We start from the raw sequence: 7,484 nt of genomic DNA, 5'->3' as shown, positions 1-7,484 counted from the left end.
GTGCAGTAAGAACTGTATATAAACTGCACCTGTCACAACAAATATAGTTATCCAACATGTTGAGCCGCGGTAAGAGTGATAAATGGGCTCTGGGGTGACCCGGAGAGGACCTGCGATCAATTATAGACACCAGGCTGGACAAACATCACATTTATCTGCTACGTCTCCTCTCCGCCTAGTATGATAAATATATATAGAAGGAGCAATGTATCAAGTACATTTTATTATGATTACCTTCTAAAATCAATTATGTATTGTATAGCTATTGTATTTTTATCAAAACAAGTATAAGTATTTTGAATGTTCACTCAAATAATATTGCTAAAAACACATGGAAATAGACAAAAAAAATCTGGAATCTAATATTGTACATATATTATATATATACAACTAAAAATTTAAGAATAATACGACGTAAAACAAAATGCAATGACATTCAAAGGATATGTTTTGGCCTCATAGGACGGATGCGATTTCTGTATGAATCCCAAGGATCCACAAACTTTCCACATATACTCTCTTTCACTACGCACATCACAGAGGTATTTGTACCAATGTACGTAAATTCGTAGTTGACAACCTTGTAGCAGCTTTTGGCGAATGTCCCTATAGGGAAGTATCTTACTGCAGGTGGCACGGTAAGACCTAGGCCCGGGACAGATATACTTTTTCATTTTAATGTCCCCAAAGGCCAAAAACACATTTCGTTCAAATGCATATATTTTCTCTCTCTCTCTCTCTCTCTCTCCCCCCCTCTCTTTCTCTCTATCTCTCTCTCTCTCTCTCCCTCTCTCTCTCTCTCTCTCTCTCTCTCTCTTTCTCTCTCTCACTCTCTCTCTCTCTGTGAGAGAGAAAGGGGAGTTATATATATGTCCGTAAACTCGATAGCTCGAGTAGTTTTTGTCCAATTTTCATTAAATTTGGTTTAAAGGTGTAAGGCGGGATAAAACTTTAAATAAAGTCTTTAAATAAAAGTTTGCGAACCAGCGTGATCAGACCATGAAAACGGGGTTTTACGAGAAGTTCTATGGGGAAAAATTGGTTTTTCTCATTTTTGACCCTCGAAACACAAAATTTCACAATTTATTTTAGACCTTTTTAATGAGTTTAAAAACAAACAGTTTAGTATATCAAAGTATTATAGTACGGTTATTGGTAACGGAGGAAATAGCAAATATATAAATTTAAAATTCACATGTTATTCTTAGGGAGAATGGGGAAAATATTGTAAAATGTTGTAGTTTGCTTGTTTATGGATATATTTTGATAAAACTTGGAAAATTTATATATTTTATACTAGACTATTACTATTTTATCAATAAACATACTTTATTAGTTTCCTTGTAGCAGCCAACCTAGGTACTTGTTAAACATAATGTTATTTTAATAGATTTAGTGGAAAATCAATTATGACAAATGGAAATTCTCTTAGTCGGCAGGTTTGCTGCAGCAGGGGTATTTTTACTTTAAGTGTACGTAATCTCTAATAAATTATAAAAATAAGTTGTATAGGCATATCTCTTATGTATAGTTTGATTACCTGAAATAATAACAGGTGATTTTATATAAACGTTAGTAACAAAATGTATTCGCTGTTACATGGATCATGTCATTGATTCGCTGAAAATACATCAAAAGTCATGTAATTCTTTGACCAACCGCAAAGCATAGAGAACCACTTCGTGTTAACATGTGGTGTGGCAAAGTGGCCTTCTATTAAATAATTCTAGAAACCATATCATGAAACCTGCAGACCCTTACAGCTTCGCTTAATTGTTATCAAAATTCCAGGGGTATGGTCATTAATAAATAAATTAGATTATGTAAGTAAACATTATAACATTAAAATATGTATATATTTCATTTTTATCCTCATTTGGCTGCAACAACAGGCGATTCAATTTAATTTTGTTTACCGTACACCAAAAATTGTTTTTTAATCCATGCAAACAAATTATAGATTATAAACGAATTATTAGGTTAATGCAATAGACTACTCTTTACGTACTTTGAAATGGTGTATTGTTCAGACAGTTAGATTTTCAACTGACCGGTTTAAACTGAGAATACTTTTTATCAGACTAAATACCAAGTATAACTTAAAGGTTGATATTATGTTCAATAGATAAATTATAATTTAGTTCTTGGCTGTTATTTTAACAGAACAATTATTTTGTAGTAATATTATTCTTTAGTTATATAAAGATAAAAATAAAAAATAAGAATTATTGATGCATTTGGCTAGTACAAAATATAACTTTGTGTTTTATATTTTTATATCTCGTGTTTTATATTTTTATTAAATTCGACCATAGTTATATTTCTCATGTAGTTTTGTATATATCTTTTTTGGATTGAGGACCTTGACTATATAAACGTATATAAAGAGTTTTTTTTTTCCTAAAATAAGTAATCGTAAAGATTAAATTACAATAAGTTTTAATACATTCTCCGATTTATGATTTGGGGATTAGTACAATTACTTTAGATGTGATCCAAGAAAAGAAATAGTCGGTACACTCTTAAGCTGCGATAACAGTGCAAATAATGTGCTCTAGTTTTTTTATGCTGAAAAGTCAGCTAAACAAAATCAATGGTATCCTTGAATCGTTGAATCATTTAAAATGTGAACAAACCAACATACTCAAGATTTCAACCTATATGAAACAAATAGGTACAAATATTTTTTTATAAACAAGCATTTATAATCAGTATGAATCCAAAATGTTAAAATACAAAATTGTATAAATGAAAGGAAAATATATTCTCGGTTACGTACTCATAGTTCACCATTTGGTCTAGTAATGATAAAGCAGTTTTAAACAATCAAAATGTTTACTTTAATCTATATATTAATAGATAAAAATGTTTCTTTAAAACCTTTTTCCTCAGCTCGTGTGCATCGCATAAAAATTCTACGCATACTGTTGAAAAAATATATTCCTGTAGATGTGCAGAATAAATTAGAATAGGCTCAAAAGTAAGCACAAAAAATCAAAGTTAAATTAGAAAAAATTAACACGCGCCTTATGGTTTGCTATGCTGGTGACCAAATAACAACGAAATATAAACAGAAAATCAAAACAAATAGAAGCAATTCCAATCACATGTTTTATTTACAGCGTAGGGTGAAGATAGATAAGTCTGTAAATTACATATTTTTGGTCGAGTATTCAACTACTGGACGACCCCTAATAATATTTAAAATGGAAATAAATGTATTATACTTTTCTATGAATGCTTAACTTAATAGGTATAAATACAAATGACATAGTCTAATACTGGATCAAATAAATATCACAAGAGTTAAATATTTAGTAAAATATGTATTTAATATTACATCAAAAGATTTACTTTTATTAACTTTACAAAGTAAATTATATCATACCAAGAAATTTCGTCTAAACTATCTCTATATTTTAAATTTACTGGGTGCATAATAATTTTATATCTACAACGCAGCAAAGCAAAACGATATTAATCTTATTCTTTTTTTAAACGATTAAACGTGTTAAGATATAATAAACGGGTTACTAATCATAACGTTTTTTCTAAAAAAATTTTGTTAATTTACAGTTTGTAAAAAGATAAAAGTCAAAGGCGTGTTGAATTAAAATATTATTTGATTTATTATTTATTTATTTATTTACAATACCTAAAATATTTATTTTGTTCGAATAGATATTTTGTCTTGAACTGTAATCCAAACCGATGAATACATTGTATTCATTGTCTTAACAAACCTTGCCCTACTGTGGCCGGAAAAGTAAATACAGGAATGCTTATACACGCCCGCCATCTACATTTTAGATTATGGCTAGTGGTTTGATGGTTGAAGGGGTGGAATAGGTTGAGCAACCTTTAGGGTTCATGAATCTCAGGGGAGTCAAACACTTCCCTAACTAAACCTTGGTAAAAGCCTTCATGGGTTTATAAGATTCAATTACTTTTTGTTAAGAGGAAAAATTAATACTTAATTGTGTAGAAAAATAATGTCAGAAAGTGTGATATTAGTTTTGTGAATATCTTTATAAAGATCTTTGTATTACAAGGAGTTTTGTATGGGAAGTTACTAGATACCTAATGTAATTGCAGTAATTATTCGAGTATTTATTACCTACCTTTTTAATCCCTTTTTTAAATAAATGTATTATTGTTTGATATTACTTTGTTTTCAAGTTAAACTCCACACGGAACTAATAACCAAAATAAAGACTAAAGAATGTTTCACTTGCCTGGTTATTGTCAAAAAGATTCCGTGTAGTTTGTAAGACTACAGTGATTCTTTTCTGCAAATTTAGCTCATCATTATCATGAGACACTAAACTGAAAATGTACTATTTTATTTACTTACAATAAAGGGAAATTACCCTTAAATTATTTAACAGATAACACTTTTAATGAAACAATCACTTGTAACTTGTACTTTCAATACTGGAGTTTCACCTGTATTACAGGACCAGAACCTGTAACTTTTATAAAATAGGCCCCAGTGGTACCATCTATAAAACAGGTAGGTTAGTTATATGTCCTGAACACTGTAAAAAAAAAATCATCAGGTGACGCTTCATTGTTTAGTACTGGTCTCTGGATACGGTGCCTACTTACAAGACTCCAGATTTCTTTGCATGGATTAGAAAACATGATAGCCTCGGAATTGAAGGCTCTCTTATTGTAGTGGCTACGGAGAAGCTGCATAAAAATCAAATTTGGCAAGTTATGGAGAATACAAGTTTTATCAGCCTTACGAGGAACTTTTCTACTACCTCCAGGCACTATTTTTTGTTCATAACTGAAAAGACAGTGTCACACGTTTCAGTAAACATACCATATGGTGTAAAAGGCTATTTTCGAATAAGATGTATGCTGAAGAGAGTAAAAATTATGGCTCACAAGGCACCACTAAGCAGGGGGAGATCATTTTCATTATCACTCTCTTTACATCCTGGTGACTAAATATCGGATTTTCCTTTATGTTATGAGAAAATTACAAAATTATCCATTCACAAAATAAAGTAAAAACGCCTGGGGCCTGTTTCATAATAAACTACATACTAATATTAGTAAATCAGCTAATCCCACAGGGCAAATCGTAGCTTGTAACTTAAAAATACTTTGTACTTTGTTATGAAACCGGCCTCAAAAGAAACCATTATTTCCCACATACAAGAAATCATCAAACATTGGACCACAGTGTGATCTGTGGCTCATTACACACAAACACACACACACACAGAAATAACTAACTTCGATCTCAATTTTTTTTATCGCGGGCCCAAACGGTAATCCACCACAATTCAAACTAAAAAATGTTGACGATAACAATACTTCTTCCCTATAGGGGGAGAAATTAAAAAATAACTACCTTATCTGATATACTATTGTTTCTTTTACTAACTCACAATTGTCACAAATATAAATGTATACTCAGCAATATTATTGTGGTTTTTTTCTGTTCGAGTCGTGTTACATGTTACATTTGTTACGAGTGAATTTAAGACTTATTTTTATCACATCCATGTTAGTAAGTACTACTTTAAATTTCAATGAACTAACCAAGACGTTGGTTTTACGAGAGGTAAATTTCATACTTTATATTAGGATTCGTACTAGAAAAAAACTATTAATGTATAAGCTCTTGTCTCAAATGTAGCCAGACTAAGGTTAAAATAAATATCACGTGAGTTGATTGAAATGTTTGGAAATCAGCTTACCCAAAGCTATGTTGTCCCTGCAAACACCATCCCATCTGGACGAATCAATTACACTTCCCTGAATATTTACACCATACAACTCACTGATCATATAGTTATATTTTCCCCTACTTTTTTATATTAAAATAGGATCAGTAAGTAGTAAAATAAACGAAAACACCGAAATGAAGTAGATTTTTATGTACAAAGAGTTTAGGTTTAAATGTATCCCGGTTAACATTTATTTTTGACTGACTAGGGACTTAAAAAGGACCACTATACAATTATAGTAGTTTACACAACGATTGCGTTAAATTGGTCTTTACTACACGAGAAGGCTCATGCCTTAAAATCTTCTACGAGTGTCGTAAAGACTATTAACGCGAGTTGCGTACACTACTTTACCTACGGCCGTTTTTTAATTACTAACATTCTGGTTTTAAAATACTAACAATTACTACTCATAACTTCTTGGAGAGGTTTTGTTTTAGTTTATTGTCATTGCCACTGAAAGTGATGCAACGACTTATTGTATAATCAGCTGATTTCATGTAATTACGTGTTTGTAAAACTTAGTTAAATAATACGAGTTGTGTGAAAAAGTGATTAAGAGGTTTTCAAAATAAACCAGAAGCACATTTTCATTAATCAATTTAACCTTATTTTGTTTCGTCCATTTAATGAATTGCTGGTATGCAATTTTATACCTTTGTTTCGGTTTTGGTGGCAAAAGATTAGCACAAACAGTTTGTGCTCTCATTTCCATCTCGTCAACTTCACTTTCACGCTTTCACTAACTGACATTTTTAAATCAGTTTAATCTATCTTCCTTTAGCTTCCACCAACTTAGGTCAAGAATACGCGAGTATCAACAGGAACAAGTCAGATATCAACAATTAAAATTGTCAACTGATCAGCTTAACCTTTTCATGTATTTTATAATTTGAAATGTTAAAGTTTGTTCCGAAATATTTTAAAATTTTAATAATTTTTTACTGTTTAACCAATTGACATGATTTCATTTTTATTTTATTCCTTACAACTTAAAAAAAACTTATGTCTTTTGAAAAATAAGGTAAAATAGCTAGACAAAAAGTTACAAACTTAAAAACACACTTAAAATGTAATTTTCCTCTAAATTATATAGAACCCTTTTTAGTATTTAGTTTTAAAGCCAGAATTATTATCATAAGAAAATATATTAGCAATTTTATAACAAATAAACAGTGGTAAAAATGTCATATTTTTATGTAATACTTTAGAAGTTATTCAAACGTTTTTTTACAAGAAACACGAAAAAACTAACATTCGGGAAACGGACGGAAACAGCTGACACTTTTGTGTAAGTACAAAGTAAATGAAGTGTGATGATGCATACAAGAGGTTCCAAGTAAAATATTAGCTCCCTAAAGAATTATTTTAATTTTTTTTTAAAACAACCATGTTTTTAAACATAATACAGCAATTTCTCAATTACCTGTAAGTGGACTTGAGTAGATGATGTCAATTTCATGTTCTACATTAAATTTTGAATAAGAATAGTAGAAAATGATTGTAGATGAAAACTCCATTGTGAATAGTTCCAAAGATATGCCTATGATAAATATTTAAAAAAATATTGGTCTATTGAATTTTTCTACACATTGAATACAAGAAAGAAGCAAAGTTTGTTGAAAACTGTGCCATTTTATAACCTTTCCAACCATATGCTACACTATTAAGCTTTAGATGTGCTTATGTTCGCTTAAGTGGTTTGAGTACTCCAAAACATGGTGTTTTTTTTATTTTTTT

This window comes from Macrosteles quadrilineatus, unplaced genomic scaffold, assembly GCF_028750875.1.
Source record: "Macrosteles quadrilineatus isolate MER2022 unplaced genomic scaffold, UCM_ALF_1.0 Scaffold_1__1_contigs__length_201487025, whole genome shotgun sequence".
Classification (NCBI taxonomy): domain Eukaryota; kingdom Metazoa; phylum Arthropoda; class Insecta; order Hemiptera; family Cicadellidae; genus Macrosteles; species Macrosteles quadrilineatus.
The sequence above is the reverse complement of the archived record's forward strand: the minus strand, read 5'-3'. Positions refer to the sequence as shown.